Source organism: Balaenoptera acutorostrata, chromosome 6 (assembly GCF_949987535.1).
Source record: "Balaenoptera acutorostrata chromosome 6, mBalAcu1.1, whole genome shotgun sequence".
NCBI classification, from domain to species: Eukaryota; Metazoa; Chordata; class Mammalia; order Artiodactyla; family Balaenopteridae; genus Balaenoptera; species Balaenoptera acutorostrata.
The window spans coordinates 64,636,796-64,662,766 of record NC_080069.1 but is presented as its reverse complement, the minus strand read 5'-3'; the positions used below and the strand labels follow the sequence as shown (position 1 = coordinate 64,662,766).

Below are 25,971 nucleotides of genomic sequence, written 5' to 3'. Positions count from 1 at the left end.
AGTGGGCTAACTCATGGCTGTGAGATAAATAATTATAAAATGTGCATGGTTCTGCATATTATTTTGTATCATTTCCTAAATGTTTATGATAACTGGGATTATTTTCAAGCCTTAAATTTACACATACTAGGTAGATTTCATCAAATTAACTGCCAATTTGCACTAATCTTTGAAATATTCTATATCATGACAATGGGTTCACAGAATACTTGCTGGACAATCTAGAGTTCTTGCATAAAGTGATTCTGCATTAAAACTTTTCTTACAGCTTGAAGGAGAACGAAAGCATCCCATTGGCAAAACCTTAGAGGATTTACAAAAGGTGCTACTGGAAACTAATTTTCCCCTCTACAAATTTCCTGAGAAAGATATACAAGGAAATAATCTTTTTTCCTGTTCTTTATGCCAATACATTAATATCTAGGGCTTAAACCAATACCTAGTTGTCAAGAGGGCCCACTGTAATAACTGTCTGATAGTTTCTGGGCTCCTGCAGAGACCCAACCCCACTCTGATATCTCTTGGAAAAATGACCCTCAGGTCCTTGCAACAGGAAACATATTATACTGCTGCCACAATTTCTGGAGTTTTGGTGATAAAAATTTTCTGCCACCAGGTTGGGGTAGACAGTAAAGGGAAAGGACTATATGTTCCTGATATAAGCTCTCTGTCTCTGAAGATTAGCTTCCATTTAAAAAAAGCAAAACAGTCTTAAACAAAAAGAAACACTTTATGTAATTGGCCTCACACAGATTAGGGAAAAAGTAGAACTCCTAAAAAATATTGAGAGCCAAACATTTTAATCAGTGACTCATCTAGCCTGGAGCCATTCCATACTACTATATTAATAGCTATTGAGACACAAACTTAGCTTTTTCTTTTTTAAAAAAATTTCATGATGATGGCTATTGAATTACACCTGGTACTCTAAAATGCTTTTCCACGAGACTGTACAATTGGAAAAAAGTAGAAAGAGTTGCAGCAAAGATGGGATGTAAGAGAAGGTTTTTACAAATTTTTCAATATTTGAGAGTACAAGAATCTCATTTTAAAAAATGCGCATCACAAAAAAAAAAAATGCGCATCACGAACACACACACATACACAAACACACATCTACTACAAACTTCCCTCTGCCCAAAGGAACTTGTTAGCAACTTAGAAGAGTGAACAGAGTAGAAGAAAAATTATTTTACATAAAGCCTCTTTATCTCTTGGAATCGAGTCAACATAGCCAGTGTCAAAGAGTTTTCCTATGAGACTGAATGACTTGCTGGAGGCAAGGCTTTAGAATGTTATGCACCTGACAAAACACCTGATTAGATGTTCTGTGAGTTCTGGTCTTAATATGGGGCTAAATTCAATTCTATGCAGTAAAAGAACCATGATTTAATTAAATAGAGAAGGAGGCAATATGAAGACAGAGGTTTAACCAATCAGAAATTAAAAATTAGAAGATAGTATCTTTTTGTTTTATGGCATCCCACTCTCTTCCAACTCTGACAAAATGTCATGTAGATAGAAGTTCTCAGACCAGGCTAGTTGTTTTGCATCTTCATTAACATGGGTTATTTTCTAGCTTCTAAAGAACATGACTGCAGTGTGGAAAATGTATGCTGTATTAGTTTTTTAGAGTTGGAGTCTTGCTTTTTGATGATAAAACTAAGTCATGTTTTATTATTCTCACTAGTATTTGGCAAATAATAAATTTACAACACTAGGCTAATATATTGGAATTAACAGTCACGTTGCTTTTATCTGATTCAGTTAACATTGTTTTAGTTGTCACTGCCCTCTTTGCTATTTGTACAATACATGATTTATTTCAAGAAAGTGAAATGGGGTTTAAAAGAATTGTTTTATAAATCCGCATAGTCCACGGAATTGGGATTAATTGAAAGTAGTATTATTATTTTGGAATATATCTTTAAAATGTTATTATATGTTTTAAACTAGTCATTTGTTATGTCCTTGGATAGCAAAGATCATAAAATGTGTCCATGAATACTTTATACTTGAACCCCTGATGGGTAAGGTACTTACGTCTTTCTCTGGTTTCTTTTCATGGGAAACAGCTTAATGAGTACTTTGCACATAGGTCTTGCGGTGAAGCTATTTTATATGAATATTTTTAAATTATAAAAGTGTGTATGTTTATTGTATAAAAGTTGAAAAAAATAGAATAGAGAACAATGACACCTATAATCTTACAATGTGGACATAACTACTATACTGACATTCTTACACATTATTGAGTTTACACTGAACATACCCTTTTGTATATTTTTTGCTTAATGTGATGATATGCACTTTTATATTATTTAAAACTTCATAACCAGTTTGATGTACACAAAATAGTCTGTCATAAGGTATAACAATTTACTTAAGTGACTTGGGTATTCACATTTTCTATGTTTTTGATATTTGAAATAATACAGAAAAAATCATGCACATATTTGTAATTTCAGATCAGTCAATCAAGGACAAAAGTTGGACTCTACTAGACCTCTATTGAACTGCATTTCCATACCCTTTTTTCTCTCGAAATTTCCTTTTCCTTATCTCATCCACATACTTGAGGTGGCAACTGTCATTTGTGTAACATGAACTTGCCCTCTGTCACAGTAAACTTGAATACTCTCTGAGAAATTTTAATTGGGACTGAGAGAATGACTTTTATCTACTTTGGGTGGTTCCACTATGCAAATCTCAAGAGCTAATATTGGTGTGTTCCAACATACAGACTGAGTGTACAGAGGAAACTTGACTGGTGTCAGAAGGATAAATAAAACAAATGACAGGAAAAAAGCAGTAACAAAGAACAGAGAGAGAATATGACACAGATTCTCAAAGAGCTTCATTCCTGAGGCGTATTTACAGTCCTGATCTTGGCTTTCTAGAAGATATCTTAGGAACTTTATATATATCTATATAAAGATATATCTATATATCTTTATCTTCCTCCTTTTTTTTTTTTTTTTTTTGGTTCATTTGTCCAGATTGGGTTTCTATATCTTCAAAAGCTTATTTTCTACTAATGGAAATGAATGTTTTAAAGACTTTTGATACACACTGCATACAGTGTCTTTTACTGTTACCTTAGGTAAGCTGAAACATTTCTCACAATTCATTCTGTGTATAGTTTTTAGTTAGGCCACAAGAAAAGCCTGCACATGATTTGGCAAGTAGAGAAGTGAGAGCCATTTTTCTCTCCAAAGTTGGGTGCAGGAAGTCAGACCCTGGGGCACATGCCCTGGTCTGCTGACTTGCTGACACAGGGCAGCACCGAGGCATGCAGCCCCTTCAGCTTCTGCTGATTCTCTTCTTTCAGCTTCTCTGAGGTTAAATGCATGTGTGGCCCTTTGGTGAAGTTGCCGACTTCTCCTGCAGTTCATCCTTATCATCAACATTAGTGGTGGTGAGAGACAGACAGGAGTTGAGCTCCAGCTTATCTTCCTGGGTCCTCCTTTATCCTCATGGGTTCCAGTTTTGTCCTGGCTCTCCTCCACTTCACAGCCCAACCAACTTAAAGCAACTTCAAGCTCAACATCAGTTGAAGAGGCAACAGCCTTGTATAAACGTCCCCCTCAGCTGCCACAATTCCATAAAATCCCTACAATAAATCCCATATTTCATATCATCAGAGTGATCTGCTTCTCTGACTTTGGTACAGAAGATGAGTACTATTATAACAAAAACCGAAAACATGTGGCATTGGCTTTGGGTCCAGCAGTGAAGGAAACTTGAAGGGCTTTGAGAAAACTACTAACAGAAACCTGACTAGCTGGAAGGAGATGAGGGTTTAAAGAAGAGAGGCCAGCCCGCAACTATTTGAATCATCCCCAGTGATCAAGCGTTCCAGGTGACAACACTGATACTGCAGAGCCGAAGCAAACCATCCCCTCTGTGTCTGAATTCCTGATCCTCAGGCAGTATTATGCCCCTCAGGAAGGACTGGTTTGTTAGCAGTAAGATGTGATTCATGAAGCAACTGGTGCTGGAAGTGGAGCAGTCAGAGTTGCCTCTGCTCTTGAGTTCTATGCTAGAATCCTGTATACTTATAGAAAAATCCGCCTTTTTTGCTCATTAGTCAAAATTGAGTTTCTCTAATTAGCACTCAGAAGGAGGTCTGACAAATCGTACGATCTACAGAAACAAACATTCTTCATGCATATTGCTTTTCAAAAAGACTACCATACTGTATCTTACTATTTTTTAGGCAATTTTGAATGAAGAAATGCCCCCAACTTGAAAAACCATGATCAGTTTTCATTTGATGTATAAACTTAACCAGTTCTTTTGTTCAAGGAATTATGTAGTCATCAATCATCTAGGAAATATTTTACTGAGCTCTTTAAATGTACAAGGCAGTGCGTTAAGCAAAGAGGATACAAATAATTATATAGTATCTGAGTAGTTAATCACACAGTAGCAGCAATGAGACACACGAACAGAAACTAAGACATTTCCTTGATTCTATGATGCACTTATTTTTCACATTTAAATCTGTTTAAAATCAGGGCACACGGGCTTCCCTGGTGGCGCAGTGGTTGAGAGTCTGCCTGCTAATGCAGGGGACACGGGTTCGAGCCCTGGTCTGGGAAGATCCCACATGCCGCGGAGCGGCTGGGCCCGTGAGCCACAGCTGCTGAGCCTGCGCGTCTGGAGCCTGTGCCCCGCAACGGGAGGGGCCGCGATGGCGAGAGGCCCGCGCACCGCGATGAAGAGCGGTCCCCGCACCGCAATGAAGAGTGGCCCCCGCTTGCCGCAACTGCAGAAAGCCCTCGCACGAACCGAAGACCCAACACAGCCAAAAATAAATAAATAAATAAATAAAGTAGGGAAAAAAAAAAAATCAGGGCACACCATTTAATTGATGGGTGCATTTAATGTGGGAGTGTCTCTTCCCCTTGAAAAGCTGCTATTAAATCAACACATGTGCCTTATTATCCGTGATGTTTTAGAAAGGAGGAAACGCAACATAGCACAAGCTAGTATGTAATAAGTACCATGAGCAACACCAGGAGACTTAAGATTTTCACTAGCTGGATAATGTGAGAATACGGCAAAGCATTTCAACTGGATCTAGAAGAGGAAAGGGCATGACATTTAAGAAGGATCTCCTGTGAATACATAATATGAACTTTCTTATAATCCTGACGACAGCTGTAAATGATAGGAATTAACTTAATATTCTTGATCATAGAAATGAGGTTCAGGTTAGTGAGAAGAAATGTCCTTGATGTTTTCACACTTAGATATCTCTAAATTGAGGTGTACGCTCTTTTCAGAACATAATAATGAATACATCATACTTACTAGGTACTTACTACATGCAGTGTAGTAATGTGTACCATGTATTATGTTCTAAATCCTTTACATATAAGACTCATTTTAGAGATGGGGGAACTGAGAGCTGGAGAAATCAAGTAAATTTAAGAAGGTCACACAACTAACAAGTGACAAAGCTGTATGGATTAAGAACCCCAGCAGTCTCATAAAAGAGTGTGTGTTATTAACCACTATTCTCTGTGCCTCTCTGGACAGCATAAAACACTTTCTCCCAAACTTTTGACTACCCCCTTAAAAACTGTAGTCCCCTGGTTCTTGATTTCCCTTACCCAACTACATAATTGACAGATTTATGATGCAAATAACTTATTGTCTGTTTCTACTACCTCCAAGTAATCTCCTTAAAGGCAGGGTTGTTTGTTTTGTTCACTGATGTATCTTTTCCTGGGACTGTGCCTAGCATAAGGTAGGAGCTCCATAGGTATTTGTTGAATAAATTAATGAATAAATCTTAAAAAGGAGATGAGAGAGTGGATTCCATGAGTGAACAGTAATTGGATAGGAACAGAGGCAGGGCAGTGGGAGTTGTGTTCTGAAACACTGATGGGTGCGTCCGCCTAAGGTGTCAAGTGGGAGCAGAAGAAATGTGTGAGCATTCCCCCCAGAGAGCGAGGCACAAGCCCCCCAGGCTCATCTGCATGAACCTTTGCTCCTTCACATTTTGTTTGTAGCTTGTTCAGCAATACACACTGGAAAGGAGGGCAGGAAGACGTCAAAGTAGCTGTATTGTTCATATTTTTTTCTCCCTTTGTTAACTATTTGCTCTCTTTCCAGCTGACACTACAATTTCAGCGATTTAATGATACAATTGTTTCTGAAAACGACACAGAAACAGACACCCGCTGCCATTTAATTGGCTGCCCGGACAAAGTGGAATCTGCTGTTTTGTAATTTCATTTTTGAAGTGTGTGGGAATCTGGAGAGGCTGGGAGAGGGATAACATTTACTGCCATTAAAACAGGTAAAAACTTCAGGAGGGATATTAAACAACCTATTTAATTAAGGCCTGTCACTTCCATGGCTCACTTGGATACTATGAAGATCACTCAATCCCAGCAAAGACTGCTAAAATTGTTTATCCAATTCAGCCTGCCCATAGGTCAATGGAATTTCACTTGCCATAGGAATTCTACATTATTTTATGTCAAGTTTACTTCGAAGTGGTTTGCTAATCCTAATAAATCATAGCAAGAAGCATAACTCTGTCATAAACGTCTGACCCTTTCTCCTGTGCAGTTTAGGTTTGCTCTATCCAGGTCTCTGGGTTTGCTCTGTAATCAGCTCTTGCAACTCTATACCTGGTCGAGCTCTGCTTCCTTCTCAACATTTGAGGTAATGCATTAAAAACGGTGATATTTATATTTTCTGTTATTGCAAAAAATACCCCTCCTCTACCAAATGTTACAGAAATCATATCAAAGTTGACCCAAGTCTTCATCGTTTTCATTTTTAACATACAAAATGAAATACTGGATTTATAAACAGGCCACTTGACATAGTGAAAAAAAACAGGGTTTGAACACAAAATATTGTGTTACTGATGCCCAGGTGCTAAAGCTAACTGTTGTATACAAAAGTAAGTCTAAACTAAAGATTGGAGAAAGTCTGAAAAGCAGTTCATCAATTTAGTTAACAAAGTCTATGAAAAGAGGTTATAAGATGATAGGCCAATATACCCATGCATTAAATCAAAATTTAAAAGGTATCCTCCCTGTGATACCTGTGAAGAAAGTGTTTCCAGACATCTTTTTTTCTAGGACTTATCTAGTATTACTTCTCCTCTTTCTTCCAGGAGCCTGGAACTTCTTTAAGCTAATGACACAAAAGCTCTTGTTTCACTATTCCTTTTCTTTCCAATAGCCTCACTTCATGGGCCTCAGTTTTGTTCCTGCTTCAAAGTCTCACTTCAGATTATCAGAGCTAAGTATTTTGTAGGTCCTTCTTCCTAGCAAACTAACTTTCTCAAAATTACATATAAAAATTTCATGGAAATATAACAGGCACGTACAATTAAACAGGTGCAACCTTCAGCATAAAGCTAATAGGGCATCATTTGTTTTTTTTGTGTGTGTCTGTAATTAAAATGAGTGTTTGTAATGTTAACAGGATATTATAGAATTCTAACCAACGTTAAGCCAAAAATAGGTGAAAGCCATGACTGAATCTCAGAGTCTGGATGGAAGGAGATTAGTAAGTAATCAGAGAAAGGAAACAAAAAGCACAAGAGTTTTGGGAGAGTGCTAACTTTATGTGGCTCCCAAAGTATCACAGGAAAGAGCATGGAAGATCATGCATGGGCCAGGAAATGCGATGAATAACTTTGCCTATGTTCTAATGGTCAATCACAAGAATTTAACAAGGAGAACAACTGGAGACAGTGGGCCATGGGTGTTCTAACAGTTAATGTCTGTCCCAGATAATGGTGTTGGGGCTCAGGGTAGGTCACCCCAAAATATGCCAAATTGGCATTTTGATTATTTTGAATTAAAGTTACTTAAGAAACAGCCAATGCAAGAGGGGCACTTTGACCCTCCTCTCTGTCTCCCAGAAAGCAGGAAATAAATTGCCCATGTGAAAGGTCCCTTCCTTTGTATCTGGAGGTAGAAGGACATCCTTATCACTAGAGAAAGGAAATTTGGGCCAAGAAACATGTGTAAATAACCTTGCTACTTCTTTACTAATTTACTAAACAACCCAAACTCTGTTTAGATTCATCATTTATTAAGCACCAACAGCCTAAACTTCTTTGTCCTGTCAATTCCTCATAAATTCATTGTTTCTTTTGATGAAAAAGTATAAAAGCTGCCTACTTTAGCCACTTCTTCAGTCTCATTTCTGTGAAGCCTTCCTGTGTATGAACTAAATTTGTTTTTTCTTCTCCTGTTAATCTGTCTTGTGTCAATTTAATTATTAGACCATTTAGAAGAAATCAAGAAGGGTAAGGGGAAATGTTCCCCTCTCTGACAATGGGAGATTAAAAACAAACATAAACAATGAAAGAAAAAAAGAGTTTCCTTTTCATTAGTGACCAAAAGAGAGTTGTCAAATAATTACAAGGCAGCCGTTGATAAGAGTGGTATCAGAAACAAGACACTAAGACATCACAGAGGGAGTGGAGTCCTAGTGGTGAAGTCAGGGAAGTAATATTAGAACCAGACTGTAAAGGACAGCTGGAATTTGGAAGGTCATTCTCCATAAACACAGAGATAGAATTTTTCCAGATATGCAATGAAGAAATAACAAACAGCTTGGGAGGTTTTGAATGGAGGGTATCCATTTAAGGGCAGAATTAGGGAGCCATTTGACAAAGAAGACTGGGTAAGTTGGCTTGCAGCTGCAACATCAGCAAATATAGGCATATACTGAACACTGCTAGAGTATTTAAGTCCTTTTAACAAGAGATCGTTCCTTTTCAATGTTATATCTCCTTAGTGGCTCATTTTTAGCTTATTAAATATGAGGGAAAAGTATTATATTAAAAATTATCTTTAAATCACTTTAATAAGTACCATCTGTAAAACTGAATTTCCCCCTCAATATCACATTATTTGTATATGCATTTTATTATAAATTCCAAATAAAAATTTAATCCAAAGATTCTGAAAAAGTTAGGGTTAGAAATATATATAAATAGTAAAGATATCTAGATTTATAGATATAGATACTACCAACACAGCATGCCTTACTCTTCTTAATGTCATATTCCAAGTGGACTTAGATACAGTTGCAAAGAATGGTATTTATCAACTTACTGTGCATTTGAATAGGAAATTTATGTGGAAAATATCAGTCAGGGTGTAATGGAATATGTACTAAGCAAATTAATATAGTTTTTAACATACAGAAGTTGTGCTATTGAAAACTTAAATATAAAACAAGACTTTTATATGGACTCATGCTTTATTTTTTCTATGAGGTAGATGTTTTTACAGGGGAAAAAAGTGAGGCACAGACACATTTGAAAACTTTTCCAAGGTCATATAAATAGTGGAACCCATTATTTTACACAAATTATGTTTCACCAGGATCTATATACTTAATCTCTGTGCCAAACTACCTCCCATAATAAAATGATATATTTTATGCTCAAACACATTTTCAGTAATCCTTTTTCTTTAAAATTTTCATAGTACTACACTTATTAATTTATCCTCTTGGGAAATAAAGCAAATGTTTTCTCTCATTTCCCTATACCAGAGATTAAAGAGTTATGAAGTAAGTTGCATCTCTATCATATGAACCTCTTTCTATTTTTAGCCCAAAGACCAATTCAGAATGTATAAAAAGAAAACTATAAATGGAATACCACTGGGTCTTGCTAGCAGTATCATAGTTACAACCAAGAAACAAAGCTGAGTATGCAATGTTCATCTTCACTTCTCAGCACAATTGGCTACCAGGAGTCACTTGGAGTGCTATAGCTCAGTCACTGTGCAAACTCAGCTTTTTGGCTAATGAGTGACATTTAGGCAAGCAGAGGACTGATTCTTGAGACAGTTGTTTGAAATCTAATGCTAGATTTCTATCCAATCCAATGTCACCTTTAACTGATAGACTACAGTAATTTCACAAATAGACATTGAAAAGACCAAAAAAGTGTCAGTTACAAGCCAATAACGTATATATTCACTCCACAAATAATTTTTCTGTGTACCAGACACAGTGCTATGGATATACAGTGCTCAACCAAACCTCACAAGGTTGGCCTATTTTGACTTTTATTGCATCTATTGATAAAGGTGTACTGCTACTTTCCTTTCCCACCTAAAACTCTAACTCACCTTTTCATTTCAAATACCTGACCAAACAAAATATCTAATCTTATATATAGAATTTACTTGAATAGCCCCTACATCAAAGTATTGCTTTCTTAGACGTTCAGAATGTTATGTATCAGTTAGGCAAAAAGATCTCTGATGGCAAAGGTATTACCTTTGAGAGGGATAGCCCATGCTTGGAGCAGCCTATGTTTCTCTGAGAAAGCAGAGCAGAGATTCAATACAGAAGGGATAATTTAGCAGATGTACTGTTCATAAGACAAATGGATATAAATTAAATGAAGCACATTCTTAAAGGGAACCTGGGGTCAAAAATGCAATCCACAAAACAGGAAAAAAAAAATCTGAAGAAAATTTCACGGCTATGATGAATTCAACTGAGTAAGAAGAAAGCATATTGTTGCCATTACTTGTGGGATCATAGTTAGGAAGCAGCAAGGTATTTGGGTGGTATTGGTCAGACTCATTAATGAATGCATACAATTCCTGGAATAAGAAGGTTTCTAAAATGAGAGTGCTAGAAGTTGTCCTGTATAGTTTATCTAACACGAGGGCAGAGACCTTTTAGAGCTCTTTCCTTCCTATTTGGATGTTAAAACCAAGCAGTTGACCTTTAAGAAGCTAAATGATTCTTAATTTGCATAAAGCCTTTTTTCGTTTTTTTGTTGTTCCTTCATTATATGGGCAAAATGCTTTAAGACAGCACAGCTACTTCCTATTTGTTTATGCTCCTTACGAGAAAAACAAGTATCCCTTACTTTTCCCTTTCCTCCAAATAAAGTGCAAATTTTAGGCAAACTGGTATCTTCAAAGCACAAGGAAAGTTTTCACTCAGAAAGACTTCTCTAGGAAGAGATAGGTTTCCAGGATAATAAAACTATCATGACATCTGTCTTCTCCTCTACATGACAGGAATTTTCAAGGTAGAAAAGCAGATAGAAAAGAGATTTATTTATTCATTCAACAAATATTTATCAGGAAAAGGACAACTGGGAGGAAATTGGATATTGGATCTATGGAATTTTATGTTTGTTTCTCGGAGGCAAGATTGAGCTAAGGTCTGGTACATGAGATCAGTAATATTTTCTCCTCAAAGTTACTATGGAAATCTGAGCGATTACAAGCACTGGGAAGGGGAGATGTCATTATCTTTAACAGATAAAAATAGATAGAAATTAAGGAGGAATGTTTGCCTCGTTATTTTTTTCACACCAGCTACTTGGTCTCCTCACTTCTGATTTTTCATCTATGTAGTCCGTCCATCATAATGCTATCATAATTTTTCCAAGGCACAGTTCTGATTATAGGATTGCACAGATTAGAACAACAAATAAATAATAATAATAACAAAAGACCAACACCTTCAATATCCATTTTTTGTTTATATAGTAAAATATAATTTTTTAGATCAGGCTTCAAAACTTCCACCAAAGAATCCCAGTTCAACCTTTTGAAATAACATCTCAACTCTTCCTTATCATATTTGAAGATTCAGTCTATCCCCTATTGCCAAAATGTCCCTATTCATTCCACCTCCATGCTTCTCATACTTCCGTCTTGCAAGAAATTATTTTATCCAACCTCACATATCTATATCCCATCCAGCTCAAAAGGCCATTTGCTTTCTTCAATAATTCATTCATATTCCAACAGCTAAAATAAAGCCTCCGTTTTTTGAAATTCCCATTCTACTTTATCTTGACAAGTTAGCAATCTCTACCTGTAATGTCATTATGTATGTGTTGCAAATATTTTTCCAGTCATTTACAGATATTATTATATATAATGTCTTCATAGTAACAAGCTTTCCAAGAATTGTTAGTTTAGAGTCAATAACAAGAACATATCAATCTTTACAGTGTCAACTCAAGTTGATCTTTCACTAGTTTCCTCTTGGCACTATATCATACAACTGTGTATATCACACTAGTTTGGAATTATGTACTATTTGTATCGATCCCTGTCTTTGTTTAATTTCAGAATTGTACAGTACAAAAAGTGGGCACCTTTGAAGTCAGATTTAGATTTGAAACCAGCTCTGACATTAAATAGCTCTATGTACTAGGGCAAACTATCAACAACCTTAGAGCCTTAGTTTATTTCTAAAATAGGGATAAAACCCTTACAATAGTTTTTGAAGATTAAATGGAATGATTCTTATTAAGCACCTAGGACATGGCAAGTCCTGAAATGAATGCCAGCTTTCTTTTGTGACACTATCTCATGAGTTACACTGTCTCTTCTAAAATGAACATCCTGTAACAGTTTCCAAAGTGTATAGCAGAACTGAACACAGGTGACATGCAATTAGTGCCAATGACCATATGCCAGGGATGGAAACAGAGTTTTATAGACTTTCCAACACTGTGTCTGAAATGAAAAGCTATTATTATGCAATGGATAGAACTCAGGTCAAACAGTCTGACATCTGACTCTAGATTTGCAGATATTACTTACTAGTACTGTGACTTTGAGACAGGTCCTTTACTTCTTTGAATCTCCATTTCTTCACCTGCAAAAATGAGGACATTGGACTAGATCCATGATTTTTAATTTAATTAATACTATAAAGTTTATTGGTTTATTCATTCTGTGAATGAAATTTTGTGGAAGTATAACAAATTAAAGCTTTAGAAGTAGAGCTACTCCAGATGATACAAAGAGGAAGTTTAGAGCCTTCACCTTTTGGTCCCTTCCTGTAAACCAGACTAAATCTGGCTTAAATCTAGTCAGAGATTTACAGAGGATTCATGAAGAGTTGTAATAACTAAGCGATCACTCAGGTCTACTCAGAAAGTATGTATAAGAAATGACAAACTTTATCCATTCATTCATGGAGGATATTTAGGTTGTTTCCATATCTTTGCTATTGTGAATAATGCTGAAATGAACATAGGAGTGCAGAAATCTCTTTGAGATACTGATTTCATATCCTTTGAATATATATCCAGAAGTGAGATTACTGGATTAAAACGTAGTTATATTTTTAATATTTTGAGGAAACTCCATAGTGTTTTCCCAAAATGGTTGTACCAATTTACATTCCCAAATGTTCGTTGACAGATGGATGGATAAAGAAAATGTGACTATATATTTGGCTATATATATATGCGTGTGCGCACATACACACACACACAAACTGAAATATTAGTCAGCCTTAAAAAAGAAGGAAACCCTGTCATTTGTGACAACATGCGTAAACCCAAAAACTTTATAAGTGAAATAAGCCAGATGCAGAGTAACAAATACTGCATGTTCTCAATCATATGTGGAATCCGAAATGTCAATTTCATAAAAACAGAGAGCAGAATGGTGGCTCTCAGTAGCTAAGGAGAGTGAGATATGGGAAGATACTGGTCAAGGGGTACACAGTTTAGTTATGCAATATAAATAAGTTCTGCAGATTTAAGGTACAACAGTGTGATTATAGTTAACAATACTGTATTATATATTTGAAATTTGTTACATTTGAAATTTGTTAAAAGGGTGAATCAAATTTCTCACTTTCCCCCACCTCAAATGCTAACTAGATGAGGTAATGGATATGTTAATTAGCTTGATTGTGGTGAATATTTCACAATGTATACATATATATCAATTCATCTATTTGTATACCTGAAATACATGCAAGTTTTAATTAGTCTAAATTAAGTCAGGTAGCCTTTTTAAATTGGGGGAAAATAAATGAAAGGCCAAACTTTAAGCTACTCTTCATATTCACCAAATATTTCCTAAAGATTCACTGAAACTCTAAAAGTTTTCTTACTAGGCATGCTGCTTACATTGTCTAATTAGCTGAAAATTCCAAATTGAAACTCCACAACTCTAATGTTTAAATACAGAAAAAAAAAATAACTAGGTTTATAAAAGTTAATACAACTGACAAATAAGAGTGATCATACACTGATGCTTTATGTTTTAAAAACCATATTGGGCACAAAACTCATGTGGATGTGCTGTCTTCACACTTTAAATATCACTTAGAGTGTGTCATGATGAACACCATATCACAGAATGGCCAGTGTGCAAAAATCTTGCCAGAAATTATACAAGAAATTAAACACATGCTTTGGAGTAAGAGAGATGATTTTAACATTTTAACATTAAAGTTCTGGGAAGTTTACTTAACCTCTAAGCTGCAGCTTATCTGTAAAATGCAAATAACAATATTGATCCTCCCTGCTTTTATGTGTTTTTCTCTTTTTTTTGGTGATTGCAAAGTAATATTCACTGTAAGGAAGCACTAGCTCTTATTAGGTGCCTAATAAATATTAAGTCCCATTTTCCTTCTCTTTTTATGTAACTCCATAAATATAGTTAGCATTGTTAACATAGAGCGTGAAGCAATGTAAGCAACTCAATTTTTAATGATCTCTTTCACAGTGGTTTCTAATTTTCTAACCTTTCAAAGCTGTTAAAATAAAGTCAAATAATGATACTGCTGTGGTATAAGTGTTGCTAGGATCAATAAAGTGTGGTTGTTGGAATAAATTGCAATTAAAGGGGTAGTGCTTGATTGCTTGACAGTAGGTAGTCTTTCTGGCCCAAATAAACTCAAGTGTCAGTCTGATTTACAGGCTAATTAGTATGGACTGCACATGCATTTCATTGGGAGACCATCAGATCATATTGACTTTTATCCACATCATGGGTGTGCCCTTGACTTTGTTCAGTGTCACTAACAGGTGACATGTCCTCTTTACTTGTTTACTTTGTTTATTCAAGAATATAGTCATAATTTTTAATCAAGTAGAACATAGAAGAAATGTAATATGTTTGTAAATAAGCACCCAAACAGCTCTAAAAATTTCAGTACGACTTTCAGTATGACTTTTTCTGTTTCTATACATTTAAGATAAAAACATGCATGAATTCAGAAATGGCATAGGCATCAATATAGCAAAGAAGGATGATTATTATTGAATCTTTGCAGCAATAGAAAAATACACATAAGCAATTAATTTATAGGCTAGAAAATCTCAGGATAGGTATATTTCATGACAAATTAGTTGAATAATCCCTTAAAAAAGAGCCAAATTTTTATTTTCCAAATAAAGAAGTATGTTTACCTAAAGTACAATTTTGTTTATTCCTAATCTTTCTATTTAATGTGGTATTTTATATGTAACATATTCCAATATATTCCCACATAATTATCTAGTGAATATGGGATATTTGTACACTACAGTGAGGTAATTAAACAATCTTTTGGATTATGAATTCCATTAAGGTATATAGTGTGTGTGTGTTTTCTTCTACTATGTATTTACTAATTAGTCTAGTCCCTGCTAGAGAAATAAATTTTTGTTGAATGAACAAATAAAAAATTACAATTCTTTAATAGGAACAATGATATATATATATATAATTTATATATATATTTACATATATAATTAAGCATCTTTTCTATAAGCCCTACCTCCACATTTCTTGTAAACTTTAAAAAAAAGTTTAAAAAAACTTTAAAAAAAAAAATCAGAATCATGCAAAAATACTCTGATGCCATACCTTCTCTGTTATCCCATACTTACGTTAGATACTTATTTTAGGTGCTACTGTTACACCCAGAAAATCCCAATCATACTTATTATAGTACAATTATGTAATTTTCTGTTTCTGAACCCTATTTCCCTTTCCCTACACCTTCTAGAAAGGAAGCGTTTTGTAGGCCAAAGTCAAAAAGACTAATCTTTTTTGTACACTGATGAATTCCCATCAGAGTTTCTGACTCATAGAAAGTGCTCAATAATTATTTGTTGCATAAAGAAACTAATAAAAAATTTCTATTATAAAAAATGATCACAATATTTTGTGACTTTATACATGAAAATATATTTTGATAATTCTGAGTAATCTTTTAACAGCTTTTATATATGACAGTACAAAACTACTGATGCATTAAATTTAAGCAATTATACCAAAAACACAAAATAAAACACTAGAGTCAATGAAAGCATTTTAAAGAACAAAATAGGATCCCAAGATCAAAATGCTGATATAAATGTTTCCATGTAAAAATTAGAAGAAGTCCTTGAAAAAAATATGAAAAGACAAATTAAAAGCAAAATCCATTCCCTGGCTCTTAGGTAATGTCACCCAAAACAAGAACTTGGGCTCCTTGACAGCAAAATATATGTCTACTGACCTTGTTAGTCCAAGGATTTAAATATAATACCTGGTTCACTGTGAGGGCTCAATTCATATTTTAAATGCATTATGAATGAATGAATCAATTACCTGATGCAGAATGTCTAAGAATTGAAAAACAGTGTAAAAAATATCAGGAAAACAAAATAAAGACTGGAAAAATATAAAAATGTGTTATACAGTAATTTAACTAATTAATATGGCACAGACTACATGTGTTGTATTATAAAATGATGGTATTATTTTAAACTACAAGTGATATTAGAACTCCAGAAAAATAAAATATATCTGAATAGATAGGTTTAAAAAAATTCCATGATGAGCCATTACCCTTTTCCATCTTGAGTTCAGTGTCATTAACAGAGTCGAAGATAATATTTGAGAGCATCTTTTCCCCATGTCTGTAGGCAGAACTGGTGGGGAGGAGAGAGCATTTTGCTTTCCTGTCCTTGGGTTATTTGCTGAAATCAATAGTGGAAGAGGATGCACAGGTGTGGATCTGAAAGCAAGAGGCACTATAATTCTAAGAATGTGTGTTCCTGCATAGACCTTACAGCAGCTGTTCAGCTCTGACTGATCTTGGCTATGTCCAGCTGTCTGATTATCAATTTGTGTAAAATCTTGCAATAAAGAGTTACAGTTTTATCTTCTGCATAACCGTGACGTCATTAATAAAGGAAATGTTTAAATACTTATAGCTGTCAGGTGGTCAAATCTTAGGCTATGGGGACCTTTCTCTTCACTATGACACATACTCACCATACGAGTCTCCATCTATTTTTATTCCCATGAGCCACAGACACCCTCACTCCCATCCAGTTGCTTTTTGCTTCGCTGCCTTGCTCCTGCCTGCCCTAACACTCCACTGGCTTTCCTTGGGGCTAGTTCAGGTCAATCCTGCCTTTCACGGGTACATTTTGTTCTTCCTCCAGGTAATTTTTTGTTAACTCTCAGATCAGTTTTTATGAGGCAATATTAAGATCAGTTTGACATTCTAAGTGTAAATTATGTAAAATTGCCAATCACATATGCCTATGATCCATTTTCTTACCAGGAAATGTTGTTTTCTAGATTTTTTTTAAAGAGCACCATTTAATTTTAGGTAAAAGAAGCATCAGAAAATAGTGTTTGGGGGTATAAATTAGAACTCTAACGATTTAAAACAGGGATGATTTGCACATACTACAAGCGCTAAAACACTGCTCCATGCATAGCATATATCATCACTCAGTCAAAATTCTATCCCTCAAAGCAACAAAATGGACTCTGACTTTTTTTTTAAATATGTTCTTGGTCAGTTATTTCATGCAAAATAAACTTGGTATCCCTGTGTTAAAAATGTATCTTTTAGCATATGCTATTATGAAATTAAAAATAGCTTACCTCCCCCATTATTTGAATACATTGTTTGAATACACAGAAACGTGTACATGGTTATTTTCATTTAGTAATATCTGTTGAATTTAGGGTTAATTTTAAAATAATCATTTAGAAATGGTAGAAAATAAATTTAAAAAAGGAGTCATCTGTGGTAAGCAGGATAATTATCCCCTAAACATATTCATGTTCTAATTCCCAAAACCTGTGAATATCTTATGTTACATAGTGTAGGGGAATTCAATTGCTAATGAGGTGAATTTGAGATGGTGGAGATTATCCTGGATTATTCAGGTGTAATCATAAGGGTTCTCATAAGCAAGAAAATGAGGCAGGAGAGTAAGAATCTGAATGATATGATCTGACAAAGACTCTGCTGGCCATTGCCACTGCTCGTTTTGAAGATGGAGGAGATATCTGTAATGCAGGAAGCCTTTAGAAGGTAGAAAAGACAAGGAAATGGATTTTCTCCTAGAGCTCCCAGAAAGAAATGCAGCCATGCTATAAACATTTGTGTACAAGTTTTTGTGGACTTACGTTTTCATTTCTCGTGAGTATAGGCCTAGTAGTGCAAGTGTAAGATCATATGGTAACTCTATGTTTATCATTTAGAGAAACTTTCCAACTGTTTTCCAAAGTGGATGGCACCATTTATATTCATTTACATGATATATACGTTTACGATATATACATTTATATGTCAGCAATGTTTGGGGATTCCAATTTCTCTACAACTTCAGGAATACTGCTATTATCTGACTTTTTACTTATAATTCTCTTAGTGGATCTGTAATGATACCTCATTGTGGTTTTGACTTGCATTTCTCTAATAACTAATAAAGTGAGCATCTTTTTGTGTGCTTATTGGCCATTTACAATCTTTTTTGGAAATTGTCTATTCAAATCCTTCATCCATTTCTAGTATCTCATTAATATAGTTAATAAATAACAACTAATTTGTCCTTGAGAGGATATTATTTATTTTTATTTTTAAAATAGACATTACTTTTTAGAGAAGTTTTAGGTTCACGATAAAATTTAGTGGAAGGTACACATATTTCCCATATACCCCCTACCACAACAGTTGCATAACTCCCCCCATTAACAACACCACTGACCAGAGCTGATCAGAGTGGTACGTACGTCCGTTACAACTAATGAAACTACACTGACACATCATTATCACTCAAAGTCTATAGTTTACATTAGGAATCACTCATGGTATAGTACAGCCAATGAGTTTGGAGAAATGTATAATGATATATATCCATCATTATAATATCATACAGGGTACTTTCATTGCCCTAAATATCCTCTGTGCTCTATCCATTCCTCATTCCCTGCAGTCCCTGGCAACCACTGATCTTTTTATTGTCTACATAGTTTTGTCCTTTCCAGAATGTCATATAGTTGGAATCCTATAGTATGTAGTCTTCTCAGATTGGCTTCTCTCACTTAGTAAAATGCATTTAATGGTCCTTCATGTCTTTTCATGAATTGATACATCATTTCTTTTTGGCACTCAATACTATCCCATTGCCTGGATATACCACAGTTTTTTTATCCATTCACCAACTGAAGAACATCTCGGTTGCTTCCAAGTTTTGGCAATTGTGAATAAAGCCTCTATAAACATCCTGTGTACAGATTTTTTGTGGACACAAGCTTTCAGCTCCTTTTAGTAAATACCAAGGAGTATGATTGCTGGATTCTAGCATTGTAAAAGTATATTTAGTTTTGTAAGAAACTGCTGAATTGTTTTCCAAAATATCTGTACCATTTTGTATTCCCACCAAGAATGAATGAGAATTCCTGTTGTTCCACATCTTCGTTAGCATTTGGTGTTATCAGTATTCTAGATTTTGGCCACTCTAATAGGTGTGTAGTGGTATCTAATTATTTTTTTTTTAATTTACATTTCCCTGATGACATACGTAGAGCAATGTTTTATTTTTTTTAACATCTTTCTTGGAGTATAATTGCTTTACAATGGTGTGTTAGTTTCTGCTTTATAACAAAGTGAATCAGCTATACATTTACATACATCCCCATATCTCCTCCCTCTTGCGTCTCTCTCTCTCACCTTCCCTATCCCACCCCTCTAGGTGGACACAAAGCACCGAGCTGATCTCCCTGTGCTATGCAGCGGCTTCCCACTAGCTATCTATTTTACATTTGGTAGTGTATATATGTCCACACCACTCTCTCACTTTGTCCCAGCTTACCCTTTCCCCTCCCTGTGTCCTCAAGTCCATTCTCTATGTCTGTGTCTTTATTCCTGTCCTGCCCCTAGGTTCTTCAGGACAGGAATAAAGACGCAGACATAGAGAAAGAACCTAAGAGCAATGTTTTATATACTTATTTGCCATCTGTATATTTTTGAAGGTATCTGTTAAGGTCGTTGGCCAATTTTTAATAAGGTTGTTTTCTTATTGTCAAGTTTTAAGAATTTAAGAGTTCTTCATATATTTTGGATAACAGTCTGCAATAGACTGAATTATTTGTGTCCCTCCAAAACTCATATGCTGAAATCCTAACCTCTAATGTGATAGTAGTAGGAGGTGGAGCCTTTGGAAGGTAATTAGGTCATGAGAACTTATAAATGGTATTAATGCCTTATAAAAACTATTCCAGAGAGTTTTCTTGCCCTCTTTCTGCTATGTGAGGGTACAACAAGAAGTTGGCAGTCTGCAGTCTGGAAGAGAGCACTCATCATACATCAAGTCTGTTCGTGCCTTGAGCTTAGACTTCCCAATCTCTAGAAATGTGAGAAATAAATGTTTATTATTTAAGCCACCTAGTCTGTGTTATTCTGTTATAGCAGTCTGAACTAAGACACAATCCTTTATCAGATGTGTCTTTTGCAACTATTTTCTTTGAATGTGTCTGCCACAGAGCAAAACTTTTCAATTTTAATAAAGTCCACCCTGTCAATTTTTTTCATGGAGGGGATACTATTTAATATGGTGGTTTCAGTTATAGAGAACAAATCAGTATACCTTTAATGTGATGAGAACTTGGAGAGAAAATAAAAGATACAGTATGGGACTTGGATGTCACCAGAAATTTACACTGATAAGACTGGGAAATTTTCAGGATCATGTTGCTACAAAGCAACTCAGCATCACCCCTGTATCTTTCAAGTAATAAAAACAGAAATATTAATGATGCTCGTTAAGGCAGGTGGATGGGTAGAACTAGCCTGCAGGGTGGTATAAGTTCACAGGCTATAGAATAATATAGATTAGACAATAGTTCTTGGATTAATAAATAGACCAATTACATTAGGTACACTTTTCCCCCCCTCTCTGTATTTTATCATAGGGATGATGCACCTTGTTAAGCCCTGTCAACTTGTGTTTCAGCAATTAATTAGCAAGCAATTTCTTTTTATGGTCAAACATAGTCAAATGGACTAAGAAATAACATTCAGAATATAAAAAATTAATAAACAGAAACCTCAATTAGAGTTGGGAAACCAGAATGGGGAGCTGTCACACCCTCTGATGACAGTGGAGCCTAACACGAAGAAAGACCCTTCTTCTTTCCTAGCAGGGTCTCAGCCAATGAGAAGCCAGGAACTCTTTGTTTACTAGAGCCCTCCGATTTCCTTTTCCTCTTTATAAAAGTGTTCTCCTTCCCTTGCTGTCGTGGGACTTGCACATGGCTCCCCATGGTTGCAGACCCCAAATTGCGATTCTCTGTGATCCTGAATATACCCATTTTTTGCTGGAAAACATATGACAGCCTATTTGTTTGAGGTCAACAAGAACCAAGCCAGTTTATCTTGGAAGCAGGCATTCTAAACAATTCTGTAATCTAAAATATTGCCTTTATTTTGCATGCCTTAATTTTATATGGTATTTATTTTACATGATAATCTCTGAAGTGGCTCATATGACCATGATTAAAATCAATGAATCATGCTTTTCCCTGGCTCTCTGCAGTGCCTATCAGATGGTCAACAATAACCAATCTGTTTCTTTCAGTGCCCAATTACACTCTGATGGAGATTAAGAGTCACACACAAACCCTCTCTAAAGAAGGGGGAATGGATTTGTTCAAATAGAACCTCTTATTCACCCTTAAGAAAGGATATTGTGTTGATGCCATAGAGTGATTCCAGAGTGCTAAATAGGCACGTTGGATTCAATCATAGCTGGAACCCTTAGCCCTTAACTGTGCAGAAGCTTGGATCAAAAGCCATCATTTATCTAAGAAATAATACTGGGCAATAAGGGGTTAACATCTTCCAGAAGTTTGAATTCTAATTTTTTTGACAAGTAGAGGATTCCTAAAATTTCATTTTATATTTGCACAAGAAAAAAAGCCTCATATTTCCCCTTTGTTTTTTTTCTTTTTTTAAATTTCTTAAGCTTTTTGAGGAATAAAAATTCAGGGACCTAGGAAAATTCAAAGAGGCATACAAAACAATCAACATGTTCATTTCCCAAATGGTACTTTGATAGTGAAAGTAGATGGATCAAAAATGCAGACCTGCCTAGATGGGTCAGCCACTCTCTTTAGGAAAACATAGCTTAAGAGAGAGATTGGGTTTTGAGTCAATATTAGGTAAGCATGTTAATTTTGCAGGTATTGATAGGCGAAACCGATTTCATTAAGCCTCATTTTAGGAACAGAATGTGGTGGAAAGAGGACTGAATAAGGTGGCTTCTTATTAAATCAAACTGTGGGCTCTGCTTATAGTTCCAATGCAACCCATTTTTATTTTATTAAACTTTGGCAGGTGGTCCATTTTCACCTCATTTTTGAAACTAATTGAGGTGTGTTCACTGAATTGGTAAGAAAACATTGTATTAAAATCCAAACATACAAAAATTACTTTATCCTGTTTAAGTATCAATAGATTGTTATAATTATACAAACACTCCTGCTGATCTGAGTTTTTGTTTCATAGCTGGAAGTACTTAACCCAATATTAGTGCATCGCTTCAATTGGGCAGATTCTTATACTTAATAGTTTGTTTTGACCATTCTCATTCCGATTCTTCTTCCATCCTCTCTACCACATTTCATTTGATTCGGGCTTAATTAACATGCTTTATTGCTATTCATGTAGAAATTTTATGTCACCTCTGTAGACAGACCACTTGAGGTCCTGCATATAAAACAGACAATTGTCTTACATGTAAGATTAAAGTAATGAAATATGGATCACAAGTAGTAATAGCTGTATATGTGTGAGTATGTGGATTTATAATTCCAAGAGCATGTGTAATTGAATGTATTGCTTGTTCAAGCATTCTGAGGTGTTGGATATAAACCTTTCCAACAGTCTATTAGTATTTGATTGCATAATAATGATACTGTCCTATTTCTATTACTCTATTCACTATACTATTTATATTCAATATGTTATTGAAGTGACTTAAGTACAGAGCTTACAAAATAGGATATAACCTATTTTATGCAGGTTTTTATCCAGAGAAATCTATATTAACTCTCATTTTTCTGCTTCTCTTATATAACACCCATTATACTAGTCCTTAAATACTGCAATATCTTTAGGTAACTTTTGTATCATGAAAAGAAAGATGACCATATTGAACAGAGTCAATAGCTGGGTAAAATCCTCTCAAAGTTCTTAAGCCACAAAGAATGTGTATGTGAAGCGAGGTAATTTTCCTTTAACAAGACCCTTAAAATTACCAGAAGACCTACTTTTCATGCTATTTATCAGGTAGTTTGCCAAAAATAATAATAATAATAATGATCTTGAAATAATCATTTCCAATATGCTCAGCTATATTACACTTATATATTTGAAACTCTCCCTTTAAAAAGTCATTTAAAAAACTTTCCCTTATAATCAGGTTTGGGGGTGCAGTTGTTGTCATGTTAATGTTGTTGAGGTATTCCTAAAGTTTGCACCAGAAACAGTTTCTGCAGAAAAAAACTTGCAGTAATGACCCAGTGACACTGATGGAACCACTAACAGCAAAACCTAATGCTTTTCCCTCCCAGGCATGAGACCATCCCAGAGTTTGTTTACTCCACTTCCTAACAGTACTTTTCGGTCATCAATATTAATTGGACAAACACTTTGTTTGCATCATTATAATAAGCACTATTTAACTCCACTATCTTCTGTTTTCAACAATACAACAACCTCTCACCACTCCCTTCAACCTCAGTACTGGAGAAGAGAGGGTTTTGCGAGCATGGGGCTTAAGTGCACACTTTTAGAGGAATCATTCTGAAGTCATTAACATAAAGCCTCTTAAGACGGGAGAGTCAGAATAACCTTATGCTCTTTTAAAAAAATCAAGATTTTTCTTTACCTCTCACAAAATGAGAACATGCTCTTTAAAATCACAGTTTATGGGTTTCCCTGGTGGCGCAGTGGTTGAGAATCCACCTGCCAATGCAGGGGACGTGAGTTCGAGCCCTGGTTTGGGAAGATCCCACATGCCGCAGAGCAACTGGGCCCGTGCGCCACAACTACTGAGCCTGCGCGCCTGGAGCCTGTGCTCCGCAACAAGAGAGGCCGTGATAGTGAGAGGCCCGTGCACCGCGATGAAGAGTGGCCCCCGCTCACCGCAACTAGAGAAAGCCCTCGCACAGAAACGAAGACCCAACACAGCCATAAATAAATAAATAAATAAATAAATAAATAAATAAATAAATTTATTAAAAAAAAAATCACAGTTTATGACAACCTTATGCCAAAATATTTTTCATCAAATATTCATTTCATTTATATCAGGTCCATGTCCAAAAAAGGAAATTTTAATCATTTGTTAGAAAATATAATTTGATAATTTTATTCTATATTACATTAGAAAGTTAGCTCAAAACAGAACCCAAGACTATGAAAATTAAATAAACTACTAGAAATCCTTCAAGCTTTTCTCAGGGATGAACTGAATAATTTTTTTTTGCCTATTGTTAAATATCTGAAACATAAGAAAGACATAAAGAATAATAGAGTGAACTTCCATGTCCTTACGATCCAGCTTAAAAATTGAACTTTATCAATAAAATTAAAACCTTCTGAACTGTGTTTCCAAACTACTGTACATCGTCCCCTCACCCCCTCAGGTTACTAGCCATCTATTTAGTAGTTATATTTCCAGTGCTCTTCCTATATATATAAATATCTCTAAACAATAACAGTACAGTTTACCTGCTTTAATAATATACATGAATAGTATCATCCTTTAAGAATACTTCCGCAATTGCTCAGCTTTAAGTTTATGGAAGTCATCTAATGATGTATATTTATATATATATATATATATATCAATATGTATATAAATTTTGATAGACAATTAAGTTGATAGACATTTAGAACGTCTCCAGTTTTTGACTTTTAAAATGCTAATGTAGACGTATGTGTATTTGTGGATGATATACATGAAAGTCAACCTAGTTTACAGGAGAATTTCCCAGATTCCACAAATACTGTCTTTTGCCCTCTTTATAACCTTTACAATTCAAGTCTCTGGGTTTCTGGTATTGATAAATGTGCACAGAATAGCCACATCTAATTCTTACTTCCTCTTAGGATTGTGTCAAAGATTTTCCTTAAATTCTCTGACTCCTAGCCATGAGTGTACAAGAATATTTCTTGTATTTCATTCAGAAGTTGTTTTGTATACAATTAGTACTGGGAAGGTGGTTTGAAATACCTCGTGTGTCACATTGCTGTAAGGGATCATATGAAGACTGTGGATTATGAGACAACAGCTAGTATGATATCATGTCCTCTTTTATTTTGTTAGGTCCATCTTCATGTCAGTTTTTTACCATAGGGTGAAAAGTACATCAAACAATTCTGGTAGAGAGGAGGGAGGACATGAGAGGAATGTGTGCTGTGTGTCCTTTGTGTGTGTACTGCATGTCATAATTGTGGATGACCTTAACATGTATTCCATTGTTAATTGACAGGGGCATGGTATGGTCAATTTAAAAATATGTTTTCACTAACCAGATGCACATTTTCTCATGGAAGGCTTATAAATATCTTATTTCTCTTAGTTAAATAATCCGAAAACAGGCATCTTAGAATTATATATTATTATACATTTATATTGTGGTAAATTTTCTTTGGGTAAAATAGCTAAGTTCTTTGACAAAATAAAAATCTGCAAAATTTCCATTTCTACTTTGGCATTTTCTAACCATCTGATTTGAGTTACTGAAGAACTTATGAATGAGAAATCTGTATCTTGGTATTTTCCATCTTGTTTCATAAATTTTAGGTCCTTCTGATATTAGCAAACAAAATCCAAAATCTTTCTGGGTCAAATAAATTTGGGGAATATTCAAAGTACTCTGACTTCTCAGGTTCAAT

At 35.1% G+C, this 25,971-nt stretch overlaps 1 long non-coding RNA gene across 1 annotated transcript in view; it reads right to left on the bottom strand.

Moving 5' to 3' along the window:
• Nucleotides 1–25,971, bottom strand: part of LOC130708446 (uncharacterized) — a 1,343,207-nt gene that overhangs the window by 1,060,825 nt on the left and 256,411 nt on the right. Inside the window, exon 2 of the long non-coding RNA XR_009008660.1 lies at nt 12,588–12,642. This is a non-coding gene — a long non-coding RNA (uncharacterized LOC130708446). The remainder of the gene's footprint in view (nt 1–12,587; nt 12,643–25,971) is intronic.